We start from the raw sequence: 19,481 nt of genomic DNA, 5'->3' as shown, positions 1-19,481 counted from the left end.
AATGTCTCAAAAGTAGATCTATCCAGTAACTTATGTACATTTCAGTTACTCTGAGACAAGTGAATAGCACCATTAGAAATAGGGAATTTCAAAATTTGGTTCAAAATGTTAGCACATCTGCAGTCAATTAAAACTAAAAGATAAAGATGGCTATTTCAGCAGCCTGACTCAGAAAATGTGAATTATTTGTCATTGTTCTTTCTGTGCTAGTGAATCCATATCTAGCTTCTAGTTTTATAAAGAGGAAAAATTTGTGGTCATAAACAGCTTCATTTTTCTCTGCTCTTCCTTTATTTTATAGCTAGTGTAACAGGAAGAGCAAATAATGCAAAAAAAATGTCCTTTTGGCAGAATATTTTAGCACAGATATATGCAAACTGTGACCCACATCAGTTTTTAAGGTCTGAAGTCTCCCAAGGAACACTCCTTAAAATTAAATGTTTCTATTTATTTCTGTTAAAAATCAGAGTAGAGGTCCTGCAGGAGGCCAATGTGCATCTCTAACTCCAGGTTGCCCATTCTCAATTTATTATACAAAGCTTGTTTAAAAAACTAAATACAACAAAAATCAACAAGTGTATACAACAGCAGGTTGAAGATACACATCTTTTCTCTATCTCTTGGAACAGTCAAATATGCCACCCCACATTTTAAAGGAATGATGATGATGATGATGATGATGATGATGATGATGATGATGATGACAACTTTATTCCAATAACCCGCCTCCATCCCCTCGAAGGGATTTGGGGCGGCTTACATGGAGACCAAGCCCGAAAAACAAAATATAAAACAAGATATAAAATAAAACGCATAACAACAATATAATTAAGAGACATTAAAACACAGAATAAAAGCATCATGAAATCCATCAACAAACATCAGGAGATCAAAAGTGGGATAAATAAACTGCAAGGGAAAGGCCAGGGCTTGTGCAAAACGCAGGACAAGAGGACCAGGAATGGGAATAAAGTCCTGGAAGCCAGGACAGTAAACAATTCGGACTGGGCAGAAATAAATTACAAACTGACCTTTTATTCAAAGGTACGTTGAAACATCTATGTCTTTAAGCCTTTATGGAATGTGGACAGGGTAGGGGCTAGTCTAATTTCCTTGAGGAGAGAGTTCCAGAGCCGGGGGGCCACCACTGAGGAGGCCCTCTTGGTGGTGGAATAAATGCATCAAGATCAGATATAGCCAATCTGAGTCTTTCCAAATGTTTTAAGCTACAACTCCATTATCTCAATCAACAATTGTTTGAGATGGAGTCAAAAACTGTCTACCTTGATCTTGTACATTAGGATGCATCACAACCTGTTCGTTTCGACTACTGCTGATAACTAAGAAAAAGATATGTGAAGAAAACAAATAAATGAAGTAGCCTTATACAGACTATTAATCCAAATAAGATCTACTAATCAGATAGCACCATTCAAAGATAATGGGCCTGACTGTACAACCAGGCATGCTATATTATATAAATACTGCATGTACTCTGCCACAAAGCTACACAATGAACATCTGGGTAAATGTCCTTCACAATACGAACAGAAAGCCACACTGTTGCTGTGGCCTCAGCGATATCTTTCTTCCTCCAACTTTACTGAAAACCTTCTCCTTGGACAATCGAGAACAGCAAGACATATCCACTTGCCACCAACTGCCTCAGAAGAAGCATAGTTATTGCTATATGGTGCACCTGCTGGTATTGCCATGGCACTTTACATAAAGTATGTGCTGAAACTCTGCAGGAGAACAAAGTCAATCTAGACAGACAACTGGCATGTCCTCTTCTCCCCTGCCTCAAGGAAGAGGAAGTTGGGTGCTAGAACAATACTATCCAGGATTCATTTACCACAAAAAGTTGGCCCCATCTTTGCTCCAAAATACCATATCGTTTTGAGGCCTCTATTTCTGATGAACCGAAAATAATATCCAGCATAAAATCAAATGAATGTTTTCCATCAGAAACCCATTCATATTGTACTTTTCAAAACATTGCTTTGTCATGGCAGAGTGGCTACAAGGATTAAGTTTTGATGATAAATTCAAGGAATCCTTAATTAAAGACAGATCATTGTTTGAAGCTGGGGAATCCACCTCTAGTAACTCTAACTCAGGAACGTGTATAAGGGAGTATGAGAAACTGAAACGTAGAGAAATTAGGTTGGACTTGCATGCATCAACACTGGCAGAATATATTAGAGCTAATAGGATACCCAGGGGATTACGTATCTTTAAACCTCCAGGAATGTTTCATGATGATGAGTCCTTTAGTCAAAAATGGGTGGCAATTCTCAATAAATGCTCACAGGATTTGATGCTCTTACTTAATGCATGTTCAAATGAGGAAATTGCCAAAGTAAGGACTCAATCCCAGAGTATGTTAGAGAAGTTCAACTTTGATGATCAGTTTAAAACTGATTTGGACACCCTCACATGTAAACTTAAGGAATTCTCCTAACAACTCAGATCTCTCAAAAAAGTTTGAGAGGGATGAAAATGATTACAACAATAACAGTTTACCAGTGGCTATATTTCAAACACTACCACTCTAGAAAACAAGTAAGGTTCAGTGAGTATACGTCTGAAGAAGACACAGGATCTATGTCTGATAATTCAGGATATGGCCTCAACAAGGAGAGACAACATTTGTGTACCTAGACGTATGGGTCGTATTAGGAATAGACCTAACTGTTTTTTTCAAGAGGCTCCAAATGTGAAAAGGAAGACCTAATAGTGAATTTATCTAGAAGAGTTCTAACCCCCCAAGAGAAGAACGTCATCAATAAAGGTCTAACGTTTCTCCCCAAACCCAATTACAATCCTTTTAGGATACGTACAGAATTAGCTAGGTTATTTCATACTATTATATTGAGACAGCATTTTAGGATCACAATAAATCCTATTACCTCCACCTTCAAACCATGTAGTAACGTTTTTCCTACTACTGACCATATAGGGCTTAAAGTTTTTGAAAAAACAGTATGTGAGGAACTATGTCGCACATTTACAAAAAACAAGGGGTCATACAGTACAAATTTTTCTAACAGAGAATGGCATACTCTTCAGAATTTGGTTAATGACAAAGACCTTATTTGGAAGCCAGCAGACAAGGGTGGAGCCATAGTGTTAATGAATCGCACTGATTATATGGATGAGATTCATAGGCAATTATCAATAAGAGAGCATTATGTTACTATAGAACAGAATCCCACACATCACATCCAGTCGATTATAAAAACGGTGACATTGGAAGGGCAGATGCTTGGATATATATCAGAGGATGTGTATAAGTTTCTACACACTCCATGGCCCAGAACTCCTGTACTGTACACTGTACCTAAAATACATAAGAACATCAGGCCAGTTCCTGGCCGTCCTATCGTATCAGGATCGGGCTCTGTTTTAGAACCATTAGCAAAATTTGTGGACTACTATTTACAACCTTTTGTAAAACAGACTTCATCCTATGTCAGAGATACTAAACATTTTATCAATATCATTGAACCCTTGGTGATTCCAACAGATGCAGTTCTGATGTCTGTAGATGTAACATCATAGAGGAGGCACAAATTATATGTGAATCAACTTTGAACAGGAGGTCTAATTGCCACCCACCCACTTTCTTTTTGTTGGATCTTCTTGATATCATTTTCAAAAAGATATTTTAAATTTGACCAAAAATATTATTTCCAAGTACAAGGAGTAGCCATGGGCAGCCCTGTCGCGCCATCTATAGCAAATTTATTTAAGGACAATTTGGAAAATGATACAATTTTAAATTGTACAAATAACCCTGTAGTAGACAGCATAATCCAATATTGTAGATTCATTGATGACATCTTTATTATTGTAAATTCACACAATGAAGCAGTAACATTATCTTGGATCAATACCATTCACCCCAAAATCAAATTTACAGGGAACATTAGTTCCACATCCTTGGTTTTCCCAGATGTCTTGGTTATAAAAGAAAATAACCAATTGAGAGTGAAAAACCACTGTAAAACCACTGATAGAAACTCTTTGTTACATTATAACAGTTACCACCATTGGGCATTAAAAAACAATCTACCCTTTGCAAAGATGCTCAGGATTAAACGTAACTCCTGACCCAACAGGACTTCAATCATGAGATGGAAGTCACGAAACGTCAGTTTAAAAACCGAGGATATCCAGAACACATAATACAATCATCTTTTTAAAAGGTTGCCAATATTCCCAGATCTAAACTCCTAGAGGACAAAATTAGACCAAGAGTAGAAAGATTCGTATGGCCACTTACTTTTACAAATATGTCCAATCTGGCCATTAGAACAGTTAGGAAATACTGGAACCTGTTAAGTGATATCTCAGGATGTGAAAGACCCCCATTGGTAGCATGTAAGAGAACCAGGAACATTGATATATTAGTACATTCAGATGTAACCCACAATGCTCAGACTATCAAGTCCAATTTGATAGACAATTGCCGATGTCACCATTGTTCAGTGTGTAGCCAATTGGTGGAGACTAAAATCTTCACACACCAACGTCTATCATTTGAATTTAAATTCTCCCATTTTGCGACCTGCATTACTAAGGGTGTGATTTACATGATCATTTGTGAATGTAATCTGACATATGTGGGTCAAATTCACCGAGAATTGAAATCTAGGATCATTGAACATAAGAGTAAAATCAGAAATCACTCCAGAGAGTTCATACTTTACAAGCATTATTGAATGGCATAAGCACTTTGCATTGTTTTAAACTTTGTCGGCTCTTGTATAACGTCTGGTGGATGAATGGCATAAGCACTTTGCATTGTTTTAAACTTTGTATATTGTATTTTATGACTATTTTATGACCATTTTATGATTGTTTTAACTATTTTAATCATTTTAGTTTATTGTATATCCGTATAGCGGCATCAATTGCCACTTGTAAGCCGCCCTGAGTCCCCTCGGGTGAGAAGGGCGGGGGTATAAATAATTGAAATAAATAAATAAATAAATAAATTATTATGATCTACAGCATAACCCTGAATCATTTAAATACCATATACTGGAAGTGGTTACACAATCCAAACATATGGACTTCAACAATAAACTCCTACAAAGAGAAACATATTGGATCTTCAGATTACGGACAGAATATCCATATGGTTTAAATGAACAAAATTTGTATAGTTGTTATATATAGAGTTGTGGTTTATTCAAATTATCCTAATCACAGTATACATCCCTATTTGAGTACATTGAGGGTACTCACAGCTTCATCTGGTGTCTACATTTTTCATTCCTACAGCTTTAAAATGAGTTTCTCTGTCTCCTTAACATCTTACGTACATCTTCCCCCTTTAAAATGAAGGAACTCCCTGGCATTTTTGTCAGGGTATTGTGTATTGTGAAATGTTAAAATCAATCTGGATTCAGCAATTATGGAGTTAATGAGAGTCTGCTATGATTGATGTATCACAGTGTGATGCCTCATGGGCCTTGTAGTCCTGTTCCTAGTGCCATCATGACAGATGAAGACGAAAACATGGGGTTTTCACCGGTTCAACAAGAGCCGGAATCTTTTCACCTGCCGGATGTTGATGTTTGTACCCAAGAACTCAGTACAACAGACCTTGGGCATTCCTCGCCCCCGTTCCCTAGGAGACAGTCCTACTCTGCAGACAGAGGAGTGAGGGAACAGAATTGCAGGAGTTTACGGATTGCAGCCAAACAACAGGCTGATTAGACCTGCTTCCCTTGGGAAATTCTAAGGAGTCTTGCATCTGGACAAAGTTGGGTTTCATTTCCCGTTCTCTAGGGAAAGAGGTTGCTGGCGGGAAAACAAGACCCCAATATAGGTGCCTGACACGGGAGAATTGTTGCGGAGTCAACATAGCAGTTTCAGGAGTAAGATCGTGTTTGGACTTCGCAACCCCAGTTCCTTGCTTTCCGGATCAAGTATTCAAGATTTGCCTTGCCCTGTTTTTTAACCACGGACCTTGTTCAAGAATCACTGTTTGCCTTGCTCCTAGTCACGGACCTTGTTTAAAGAATCAAGATTGTATCCTGCCTTGTTGTCAAGCTGCCTAGGACTCCTAAGACTCTGGTTTTTCCCCATACTATTGCTTGGCAATAGTGTGTGTTTCGGTTATTGGATTAAAACTTTGAACTCTAATATCATTTATTGGACAATACATTTTTGGACTATATTTGACCTCTTTTGAAAGGTCTGCTTCTGAACTATATTCTTCACTTGTTTTTATTACTTTTATATATTTACTTAATAAAGATATTAGATAGAAATTGGCCTCTGTGTATGGTTCTTGGTGCCCCGCTGCCTCGGGTCTGACACAGGACCAATGGGGTCAAGTGTGTATTGACCGGGACTTACTATCTAGTTCCTGTGGAATGCGAGGGAGTTAGTTTCCTGTGTCGAGCGGAGAACAGCGATGAGAGATGAGCTGTGTGTGTGTGCATGGTGCTTTCGGCAAGGACTCATGGAGGAGAAAGGACTGAATTTGCTCTATCTGTAAATAGATCATAATTAAAGTTGTTTGCCGTTGGACTACCAACTGAACCCTCGTCTGCTGGAGTGAGTCTGTCCAGTGCTGTTTTCCACACGGGGAAACAGTCTGGAGAGAAGGAGGCAGACCGGGATGGTGAATTTTTGGATTTCACTCTGCTACCCATCATCCCCGCTGACACTGGGTTATGGGCCCAGGCCTCCACGCTTCTGGCTGCGCAGTGGATGGAGATGCTGATGGCTGGTGAGCTTTCAGCAACTGTGCGGCCGTGAGAGGGATTCCAGAGGAGGGGACCCGAAAGAGAGCTCCAGTGAAGCTGCAGGAGAAGATTGTGACCGCCTGAGTCTGCACTTGAGTAAGTGGCAGTACGGCTTAATCTCGGGGACCGAGGGTCACGGAGGCAGCTGATTCACCGGGAGCTTGGGGTGTTGAATCTTGATGGCTGAGATGGCTGGAAAAAGCTTCATTTCCAGCATGGAAAAGCTATCTGATGAAAATTATGCATCGTGGTCAGTAATGATGCGGTCTTTACTCGAAGCACAAGATTTGCATAATACACTAGATGGAACAGATCAAAATGCTGAGCACAGGAGGAAAGCCAAAGCATATTTGATACTGTGCCTTCAACCAAACCAACTTGTCCATGTGAGAAACAAGGACACTCCTGAGGAGATATGGCAAGCTTTAAGAAATGTCCATCAGAAGGAGACTTGCATGTCTCAGATGATTTGGACTAAGAGGCTGTTTTCAGCAAAACTTATTCAGGGCCAGGATGTCAGAATGCATTTGGACAATCTAAAGCAATTATTGATTGGAGCTGAGGAAAGAGGCCTACAATATTCAGAAGCACAGAAGTGTTATCTGGTGCTGTGCAGCTTGTCTGAGGACTGGGACTTTCTGGTGCATTCTTTCCAGAACGTGAGAGTCCAGGATTTAACTTTGGATTCAGTGTGTGGGAGAATCCAAGAAGAAGTGGACCGGAGATCATTTGAAGTGGCCCAGAAGCAGACGATGGCACAGTGCGACCAGGAGGGGGCGCAAGTGGTCGGCTTTGGTCCAGATGGTGTTCCTGGGAATCGTGAGGAAGTTGCAGTACATCAGGTCAAAACATGGCGTTGTTTTGTCTGCAACAGGCCGGGGCATTTTGCCAGGAGTTGCCCAAACAACAAGGCTAGAAGTTCTCGTGGGAACAGAGGGGCAAGGAATTTGTCAACAACAACTAAGCCCCAAGTGTTTATGGCTGCGGTGAATGGAAGGATCACCGAAAAGAACAAGTGGTATTTGGACTCAGGTTGTACACACCATGTTGTTACAAATCTTAAACTTTTGAAAAACAGAAGGGATGTGTCTGGAACAGCAGTGACTTTGGCTGATGGAACTGAGAGGAAGTTCAACAAATGTGGCACTGTGTTCATCCCTTGCTTGAATGTGGATTGGGAAAATGTACTCTACATCCCAGAATTAAGTTCTAATTTGTTAAGTGTGGCTACCTTAACAGAGAACGGATATAGAGTAATTTTTAGCGGAATCTATTGCTATATTCAGAGAGATGGACGAGTAGTAGCAAAAGGTGTAAAAAGAAACAAAATGTATATGATGTTTGACAAAAATAACTATCCAGATGGGGCACAAGTTTATTGTGTGAAAAAGAAGATTATGCATGACAGGTGTATCCATCATCTTCATAGAGCGATGGGTCATGCACGTGTAGAGGTGCTCAGAAAAACTTTAGAAATATGCACAGATTTTGAGTGTGAGAAATGTGAAAATTTATTAGACTGTGCAGTTTGTTCAGAGATGGGAGTTGAATCAAAAGAGCATCCTAGAAGATCTGGAATTAAGACCCAGGAAATGTTTGAAATGGTCCATCTATATATAACAGAATCTGATGTAAAAAGCCAGCGAGGTTCTCAATTTACTTTGCTGTTAGTAGATAGACACACAAGATTTGGTTATATTGTGATGACTCATGGGCCATGTAGTCCCATTCCTAGTGCTGTTGTGACTGACGAAGAGGAGAACTTGGGTTTTCCACCATTTCAGCCAGAAAAGGAACCATTTCAGCCAGAAATTGAGCCTTTGCACCTGCAGGAGGCTTGTCTTCCAGAAATCTCCCAAACAAGCCCGGAGTTGAGTTCTCCCCCTTTTTCGCGCCGTAATTATTATCTCCAGCAGAAAGGAGTGCAACAGGCTAATCGCAGGAGTTTGAGAATAGCAGCAAAGCATTCAGATGATTAAGCCTGTTCCCATGAGAAATTTTAGGGAGTCATACATCTGGACACAGAGATTGACTTTCGTTTCTGGTTCCCCAGAGAAGTGTTCTCTGGTGGGGAAAACAAGGCCTATTTAGGTTCCTTGCTCCCGGAGGGATCTTGCGGAGTCAATTCGTCAGCAACGGGAGTAAGTTGTGTGTGGACAGCGCACTCCTGTTTCCAAGCCTCGTTCCTGTTTCCAAGCCTCGTTCCTGTTTCCAAGCCTTCGTTCCCGTTTCAGCCTTGTTTACCTCCACGGATCTTGCCTTGTTTCTTAGGACTTAGCCTTGTTTTTCCAGGACTCAGCCTTGCCTTGTTTCCCGGATTTTTGCCAAGTAATTCCACGGATCTTGTCCTTGCTTCTCGTTCCTTGCTGCCTTGTACCAAGCCTTGTTTCAAGTTACTCCATAGCCACGCTCAAGTTTTATGGACTAAAGGACCTTGTCATCTCCCCTCACTTTGCCTGGCAAAGTGAGTGTTTCGGTTATTGGATTACAACCTTGGACCTTAATATTTCATATTGGACATTGTTTCTTTGGACTAATTTTGACCTTTCCTGAAAGGTCTAACTCTGGACTATTTTCTACACTTGTTTTTATTAACTTTATATACTCCTTCAATAAAGATATTAGATAGATTCTGGCCTCTGTGTATGGTTATTGGTGCCCTGCAGCCTGGGTCCTGACATATATTTACTTCCTTAAGGATTTGAAGGAAGCTGTTGTAAAGGTGTCTAATTGGATAAACATGGTTCAAAGGGTCTATGAACAGCATGTAGGTCAAATAGTTTTTGACAAAGGAATTAATGTGTGTAATGAAGAGATGAAGAAAATGTTGAGTGAAAGGAATATAGGATTTAAAAATGTAAAATCAAATAAGTCAAATGAAGAAGGTGTGGCTCAAAATAGGATGAAGCAAATTCTTCACATGAATGAGTGTTTAATTAGAGATTCCAAAAGCTCAACTAAGAATTGGCCAGAGTGTTCACACACAAGTATTATATTTTAAACAGGTTATGGGATGAGGAATTGGATGACATCCCATTTCGGAGAATGTATAAAAGATGTCCACAATTAAAACACCTGAGAATTTATGGTCAATTTGCCCAGGTACAAGTTCCAGCCAATCAGAGAAAAAAGGGAGAGCCTAAGTGGAGAAGAATGCAATTCTTGGGCTACTACCAAGACAAGCTTAAATTTCACAGTGGTCTTGGGAGGCTTATTTACTCAAAGAGGGCATACTTTGAGAGGGATGAAGGCTGGGACAGGTTGCATTTGAACAAAGAGATGTTGTTTCATAATAATTCCACCAAGGAAGCGGAGGTACAGAAAGCTTCAGGTGGAGGGGGTTCTGTTGTTGAAAAGGATATGCAACGAACCATTAAGGAGGAGATGATTACTCCAGTGAAACATGGGGAAGTACAGACTCCCCAGAAGAGTCAGAAGAGAGGGGGTAAAGGGAAAAAATCACCTAAGCTTGAGAGTGAAGAGCAGGTGACAGAAAAAAATGAAGATATATCTCTTCTTGAGACCGAGATTGAATCAGTTGATCAGTGGTCTTCAACTTGTCAATTGGCACAGGTGTTAAAAGCGCAAGAGATGCAAAAACATTGTGCCTGTTTATTAGTCTGAACGGAAATTGAAATATGTATATATGTTCAGAGAGAGTTAAATCATTTTTGTGAATAATTGTGATGGAAAAGTATGATTATGTAATGAATTGGTTTTAAGGAATTGGATTTTAAGAGAAATTGAAATCCATGGTTAAGCCTGGCAGCATCAAATTAATCTATGTGGCACAATGAATTAAGTTTTCAGAGGTTGGGAAAACTATTGATTAATGAAGTGAAGCATCAGTGTATTAAGTTATGGTTCTGGCATCGATTGTGTTAATAAAGATGCAAGAAGAGAGTTGATGTATTGTGATCAAAACAATTTACATGTGATTGAAAATGACTGTATGTATACATGTATTATCTTGTGGAAGTTCTAGAAAGATTGATCAAATGTGTAGAGTGTTAAAGTATATGTAGAGAATTGATTTGAACATTTCGGAGGGGAATTGTCAGAGTATTGTGTATTGTGAAATGTTAAAATCAATCTGGATTCAGCAATTATGGAGTTAATGAGAGTCTATGATTGATGTATCACAGGACCAATGGGGTCAAGTGTGTATTGACCGGGACTTACTATCTAGTTCCTGTGGAATGCGAGGGAGTTAGTTTCCTGTGTCGAGCGGAGAACAGCGATGAGAGATGAGCTGTGTGTGTGTGCATGGTGCTTTCGGCAAGGACTCATGGAGGAGAAAGGACTGAATTTGCTCTATCTGTAAATAGATCATGTAAATAAAGTTGTTTGCCGTTGGACTACCAACTGAACCCTCGTCTGCTGGAGTGAGTTTGTCCAGTGCTGTTTTCCACACGGGGAAACAGTCTGGAGAGAAGGAGGCAGACTGGGATGGTGAATTTTTGGATTTCACTCTGCTACCCATCATCCCCGCTGTCAATTTTTTATACTCACAATTAAAATCAAACACAGCAGAGTATCCCGTGAGTACACTTATGATGTAAAATACATTCACATCTTGATAAAACATTTGTTTTTTGTATATGTAACTTTCAAATGCTTACAGCAACATTTTGTTCCTTTGGTCTAGATCCCACTATGTATAAAAACCTGTACCTCTAAGGAGAACAAGTGTCAAGTTTATAACTTTATTATACTAAAACGTATTTTAAGGTACTTACAAAGACAAGAAAATAGGATTTGAAGACAAACAGACCTTTTGGGACAAAATAATGCAATCAGAATCCAAAATTATAACTAAAATTTATAAAAAACTGTTAGAGTGGGCAACGGAACATGATTTCATTAAAGAATGCATGGTCAAATGGGCAAAAAACACAGGCAAGCCAATCAGAATAGAAGAATGGGAGAAATGTTGGAATCAAAGATTAAAATATACATATTCATCAGATCTTAAAGAAAATTGGATTAAAACTTTCCATAGATGGTACTTAACCCCACAAAAACTCTCCAAAATTTACAAAAAAACCTCCAACAAATGTTGGAAATGCGGGGAGCAGGAAGCCACATATTATCACTGCTGGTGGACCTGTGGGAGAGCCAAAGAGTTCTGGAAAGAAATACATCAAAGAATACAAAAGATTTTATCAATTAAGATCAGCCTAGACCCGAAGTTCTTCTTATTAGGGATGCTGGACGTAAAAGAAAGGAACAAAGAAATTTTATTTAATTATTTAACAGCGGCCGCGAGAATGACCTACGCAAAAGAATGGAGGACGAAAAACAGACCGGATATCAATTGCTGGTTTAATAAAATCCTGGAAATTATGAACATGGATAAATTAACGTATCTATTATCAAACACTCAGGGTAAACCAAAAAAACAGACAGATTGGGAACCGATAAAAAATTATTTAAGAAATGAAAAATGTAAAGTTATAATTTAATAAATGTGATGTAATCTTTAATAATACAAAGAATTTTTAGATGAGTATGAGGGGCAACAATACTGTCTCAGAATAAAGGATGAAGAAAAGACGCAGAACCAGGATAGGAGATAGAATGGTATTAGTAGTACCAAAGAAACAATATAAGGAACACCATATAATAGATGGAAGTCGATTTTAACAGATGTGTGTTTTGGTTATGTAAGTTATTGTATTTTTGTCCATTTTTCTCTGTTTTTTTTTTTGTTTGTTTGTTTTTTTCTTTCTTCTACCTTTCTTGTGAGATTGGCCAATGCGGTTTTCTGGGGGAATGTATTCACTTTGGGTTTTTTTTGGTTTTTTGTTTTGTTTTTTTGTTTTTTTGTTTGTTTTCTTTTGTTGAACCTTTGTCTTGTCATTGTAAACCACATTATTATAAATGCTTGCAATAAAAATTCATTAAAATATGTTTTAGTATATGATGCTCAATGGATATATTTGTAGCAAATGTTGATGTATATAACAATTTCAGACCACCAGAAGAAGGCCTGGAGTGAGGCCGAAACAGTCGTGGGCAGCTGATTCATGTTCAACTCGGCATAAGAACACATGGCGTCGATACTATTTCAGAGTGATTGTACAAAACCCATACAATATTGTTTGTGATTACTGTGAATTTGAACAGTATAATAAGTTTAACACTCAAATTATTCACTGAAATTATTTCTTTTCTATTTTGTATATAAGTGGGCTATTTATGTTGACCTTACCAACTCAAGAACCCATTCATAATGTACTTTTCAAAGCCAGTTACAAATCAGAATCAGACACATTACGCAAATATATTTTCCACATGTCCTCTAGTTCACATCAGATCCTGAATTCAACCCCACATGTCTTATCTAGACTTAAAGACACAGAAAAAGAAAAATGATATTAAATTATTAGGAATCTAGCAAATTGTGGAAACAGGTCTTCTACTACACATGGTCTTTAAAGACCACCTCAATTAAGTAAAACAGTTTCATTCGGTCTCAGTATACCCAAAAATGGCTGCAGCTTCTCACTCTCCTGGCCCTAAAAAACAGCGGAGGTATCTTGGTACAAACTCACTAGCATTATGGGAAAAACAAAAAGGATAATGCTTTGAAGAAACAGAATAAAAGAAAGTTGTAATACCCAAAAGACAGCTCCCAAACATGAATACAAGTGGCCTATAGAGGACCCCACAAAATATGGATGCATTTGCAAGTGTTCATATGTTCCCACTCTATCAATGAGATATTTTCATTTAAACATTTCAGTTTTTCTTTCCAGTTGAATGTATTTTCTTTTGGAGGTGCTGTTTTCGTGGGGACATACGGTATCTTATCTTTTCTGCAAAACAATTCTATGGTAATGCAATAGCACTCATTGCCTAGTAAGTGTTTGGGATTGCCTCTTAATTAGCAAAATCCTCACCACATGTCATATTACATAAACCAAGCAAATCTGTTCTCTCAGCAGGGAACCAGTTTAAGGTAAAATGCTAACATAAAACAAGGTTACAAGTACTGACAGAAGTTAATTTGATGAATAAACTAAATCAGGGCCCCTCTGAACTCTGCTTCCTGGGGAATATTCTTTTGATGTTTTAAAATGGCCAGTGCATACTTGTTTCTCCCATCTATTCATTATTCTTTTTTAAACCTACAAAAATCACATGTTACAAAGCAAAGAAGGAGGTAGTATATCAATGGCCATGTATTTCATAATGCCTTATAAAGGTGATCTCACAATCAGTGAGTTTGCTGCATTATTTTGATGAAAGATCAAAATTTAGTGCACTCATTAATTCACAATGAGTAACAAATGGTAACAAATGGTACCATTGAATGTACAAAGTGATGACCAATTACAATAGTTCTGCACATGGATAAATTGTCAGTTGCCTACTGCCTAAAAAAATACCCTCTGAAAAAATATGAATAGTATTCCATCATCTTACATTGGTCTTTCAAATATGCAATTTGAAATGTGTTCTCGGAGGCTTTCATGGCCGTAATCACAGGGTTGTTGTGTGTTTTCCGGGCTGTATGGCCATGTTCCAGAAGTATTCTCTCCTGACGTTTCACCCACATGTATGGCAGACATCCTCAGAGGTTGTGAGGTATACCTGCCATAGATGTCGGTGAAACGTGAGGAGAGAATACTTCTGGAACATGGCCATACTGCCCGGAAAACACACAACAAAACTTTGAGATGATCTATATTGACAATCCTTTATTGTCAAGCACATACTTGAAATTAAATATTTCACCTGCCACTTGTATACAAATATGTATGGTATTAAGAATGAGGATTTTGCCTCCATGTTTAATCTTCAAAAGCATAACGAAATTGCACTGCCTTTGAGGAATATTTTCTTTTTTAATTGCAGAGCACAGGTGTATGTTGTAATTTCTAACTCATGTTTCTTTCCAAGTGAACAAAGAAAAGAGAACAAAAGAACGGAGGGAGAAGCATCTCTTAGGAAATGTGGAATAAATCCACCTGGTTGCATCAGAGAATTAGATGAGATAGCATAACCCACTCCAAAATTATCTGTATCCATGGCCATTTTACCTGGTAATTAAGCGTAACAAGGCAGAAGAGGGACATGAGCACGTTTCTGTTACATACTGTTTTTATTAGATTGGAAACCCGCCCACTGGGACTGTATTATTGAATCTTGGCAAAACACCCAGAACACTCTCTGTGCTTTGTAATATAAAGAAGGAGCAAGACATTGGAAGCTACAGTAAAAACTGGAACTGCCAGGAAAATCAATTGTAGATCATCTTTATGCCCAAAACATGATGGGTAAAATAAAGCAATGTACCTAAATTTGTTAGCAATAGGTTACCTCCAAGGTAACATGGCTAGACTACCAACTTGCACAATAGGACCGGGACACACTTCCCCTCCTTTCCCATGAAGTACCCCACACATATACCAAATGCAGTCATTATATTGTCTTCTCCTTCTCTGAAAAATATAGAGTAATACCGTATCTCCAATCTCTAAATCCAGACAGCTTAGTTTCACTTATAGTATCAACAGCAATGTTTTATTAAGAGCATGTATAGTATGACCCATTTATCCATGAATTTGATATCCACAGTTTCACTTACTCACACTCTTTAAAAAAAATCCCTTTCCAGTTGTGTTCTCTCTTTTGCAATTCTATTGTATGCTTCTGGCCTATGTATAATAAAAATATGAGATTCATTATTATACACAATTTTACGTATCTACAGGAGGATTTTGGAACATACTCCCTGTGGGTATGAAGGGTCATACTGAATTATTCTAACAGTTTTGGTAAAAACATTCAATTGTCCATTGAACAATTCTATGCATTTTCAAATTAGGACTCAAGAACAAAAAAAAAAGACATTCAAAATATTTTAGTAAGTGTCTATGACCAATTAAAAAATACTAGCAAATCATAAAGCTCTGTTTTGTGGGGGGAAATGAAGCAACTATTCTGATAAAAATTACTGAACTATATTTTAATTACAACTGACAACAAAATAAAATCAGAAAACTCCAAAAATATGATTTGTCGGCGTAAGTTCTTCCTTGCAATGTTTAGTCATTGTGTTATATTCTAAAACAGTGACCTTAAAGCCCGTTGACAAGCTCTCACTTAAAATCTTTAGATGCAGCAAGACCAAAAATAGCCCTTTTCAAAACTACATTAACAGCATTCCGTTCTCAATGTCCTATAGTTGTAAAAGACATATGAACACAAATTAGAATGACAAATAAATACATAAAAACCAGATTAATAAATACAATATAAAATACAGAATTAAAATCCTATATAAATCATTAAAATGCTACATATATTAATGACGAGATACTCCCATAGAATACTACATAAGATACTGCACGGACTGGCACTTGCATAGCTAGGACCAGGTAAAACCGAGTAAATACAGCGTTATTAAAACTTAAACAGGGAAACCTTGGATATAAGCAGTCAGTATTAATTGAAAGCATCCCCAGCACAGTTGACTGCAATATCAGAAATTAGTCTTGCCCTGATTTTCTGTGCTTCCAGGGCAAAAAGAGACACCTTGTAAGTAACCACAGGGTTAGTGTCAGCCAAGAGATGAAAAATCTTTTCTGACACAGTATTGGTTTGAAAGAGATAAAGAATAGGTCCCAGGATTTTAGTTCTTGGCTCAGAATACAGAGGGCAGGAAAACAAATATTGAGGCAAATCCTCAATTTCTGGAGCCCCGCAAACACATAGACGGAGAACCAGAGGGGTGCCTGTGTACTATCTACCATCAATCACCACTGTGGGCATGCTTTGAAAATGAAGGGCTGTGAAGGCTTGTCTAAGTTTTGGAAATGTGAGCCTACTTAGATAGATAGCCCTATCATGGTCAAGTTTGTACAGTCTGAACCAGTGGGAAAATTTGGAGTTATTAATAGCCTGGCTATCCTGGTGAACACCGTGATTAAAAATATATTCATGGAGCTTTTCCCTTGAGTTCAAGATACAGGGCTAGTAATACAGAGTGGGATGAAATTCGAGTAGCTTCTGATATCTTGTATTCCAGACTTTGCATTTTACTAGCTGTTCAAAACATCCCTTGGGGAGAACTCTAACCGAGGAATCTTTTACATTTCCTCAATAATTCAATATGGTGAAGTGAACATGTGATCTAATGGAAGAGAGACCAACCTCTGCCCGGACCAAGGCTGCCGGGGTGCCCGGTGGAAGTCTCAGTAGTTTTTTAAGAAATGTATTCTGGAGGACCTCCAGTTTTGCTGTCTGAGACTCATCCCATCCCCAGACAACTGCAACATACAAAATCTGGGCTATAACTTTACTCTGGAATATTTTAAGAGCAGTGACAACTAGATGACCCCCTGCAGTGTTGTAAAATCTGAGTATTGCTCCAATAGATTTCAAAGCCTATGGTATGCTTTGGTATGTTCTATATGGGATTTCCAGGATAGTTTTTCTGTGAAATGGATTCCAAGGTACTTAAATTCCTGACATTGTTCAATTTGATGACCACTGATGGACCATCTATGATTAGAATGTCTTCTTCCAAACACCATTACCTTTGTTGATGTTCAGTTTTTCTTTAGAACAATATGTACCAAGCTTAGAGAGCAATCTTCTCAGGCCAATTTGAATAAGTGAGATTAGCACCATGTCATCCGCATATAATAGAATGTAAATACTCCATTAGAGCGTGCCTGGCTTTTCTACATTCTGAATCTAATCATTTGTTAATTCCCACCTTGTTGGGGTTTAGCTGTTTGTTGCAGACCAGTTTGGGTCTGAGATTTTGAATGATGGATTGATAGGCATGTAAGATGTCTGTATTAGAGTCTGGGATGTATTGTTGGTGAGAATTATAAGGGTTGCTCTCAAATGTGTGCAGGATGAAGTTGCCTAGGTTGACTGACCGCCTTATTCTCCGTTCTCCAACAAGGATTCCATTTAGATTTTGAGAATTTTGAAAGGATTGTGTTGAAGGTGATGTTTCGAAATTAAATAGGAGTGAAAGAGGAAAATGATCACTCTCGATCCTATTATTAATTGTAAATCTTTGGCTGTCAGGTAGCAAGTTGGCAGGAACTGCTATATAATCAATAGTACTAGCCCTCCTGTTGGTGACATAAATATAGGCACCTTGCGTTATGTCATGCTGGGTTCCATTGAGGCAGTGCAATTGATGCAAGTAGAGTACCTCTAAGAGACTCAGACCAAGCTTGTTTGTAATTATGTCTTGAGAAACCCTGTCAGCAGATGTGGCCTGACCATCTTGTCCAAAGTTAGTGCCTTCTACTTGTTTCATGCCCACCCCAATTCTAGCATTAAAATCTCCACACAAGAGGAGCTTGTAGTAGGAAACTGGAACTTATATGCATATGTGGTGGGATTGTAAATATGTACAAGGTTTTTGGAAAGTAGTTATAAGGTAAATAGAAAATATTATAAACAAAGAAATTAGAAGGAATCCAGCAGAAATATTGCTATCAATTAAAAGAGATGAAGGGAAAGATAAGAGGGAAAAATGTTAATAGACATGCTATTAACAGCAGCTAGATTATTAATAGCAAAATACTGGAAAAGGGAAATGATAATACAAATTGATGAATGGTATAAAGAAGTCTGGAGAATGGCGCGGAATGATAAACGAACATCAAATTTAAAAATAAAGGGAAAATGACTTTGAAAGTATCTGGAGAAGGTTTTTAGAAAAAGTATTAGAAAAAGAAGATGGGAATTTACCTCCACATGAAGAACTAAACTTTTGGTGGAATTTTAGAAGAGATGATTTTGGAGAAGGGGAGCCCAGGGATGAAAGAAAACAAAAGGGGGGAACTATAAGAAGGGGGAACTTATATATCACATATGTCTATATAATTGTTAAACCTTTTGTGTGTAATTTTAAAAACACATCAACATAGCAGCACTTCAGGAGACATGAAGAGCAGGAGAGGGACAGCTGAAGGAAGAAAAAGGAGGTAAGAAAAAGGAGACTGCACCTTCTCCTGGAAGGGACTGCCTGAAGAAGAACGAAACGACTTGATGAAGCATCTGTCTGAAGCATCCATCGGCCTTAATGAACGACTCTCAACCCTCCGAATTAACCTTGCCAAAACCAACAGGCAACCATCATAAGTGCCTATGCACCAACACTAGATGCTGATGAAGACATCAAGGAAAAATTTATTGTCAGCCGGACACCATCCAGTCAGAGATACCTAAGGAGGACAAAATCATCCTACGGGGTGATTTTAGTCTGAGAGTTGGACAAGACTTCAACCTGTGGCCAAGGACCATAGGAAAGAATGGGTTGGAAACAGCAACCCGAATGGCATCCTGCCTCTCACCAAATGTGCGGAACACTGCTTTGTCATCACAAACACTCTCTTTGGCTAGAAAAACAAGCTTAAGATATCATGGAAGCACCTCCGGTCAAAACATTGGCACCTCTTAGACTATGTAATTATACGTGCCAGAGACTGCCGCAATGTGCTTCTCACAAGAGCCATGACAGATGCTGGTGACTGCTGGACAGACAGGTTAATCCAATCCACGATGGCCATCAAGATTGCCCCCAAATGCAAACTACAAAGAAGAAAGTTAAGGCGTAGAATGAACACCCAACCCTTTCAAGAGACCTCCAAATGAGCCCATCTCCAAACAACACTCAAGGATCATCTACCCATAGAACACCCTGAAAATGTTGAGGAACATTGGAATAAACGG

At 38.5% G+C, this 19,481-nt stretch overlaps 1 protein-coding gene across 2 annotated transcripts in view; it reads right to left on the bottom strand.

Moving 5' to 3' along the window:
• Positions 1 to 19,481, bottom strand: part of rngtt (RNA guanylyltransferase and 5'-phosphatase) — a 271,599-nt gene that overhangs the window by 177,613 nt on the left and 74,505 nt on the right. The window lies entirely within an intron of this gene.

Source organism: Anolis carolinensis, chromosome 1 (genome assembly GCF_035594765.1).
Source record: "Anolis carolinensis isolate JA03-04 chromosome 1, rAnoCar3.1.pri, whole genome shotgun sequence".
NCBI classification, from domain to species: domain Eukaryota; kingdom Metazoa; phylum Chordata; class Lepidosauria; order Squamata; family Dactyloidae; genus Anolis; species Anolis carolinensis.
The sequence above is the reverse complement of the archived record's forward strand: the minus strand, read 5'-3'. Positions and strand labels throughout refer to the sequence as shown.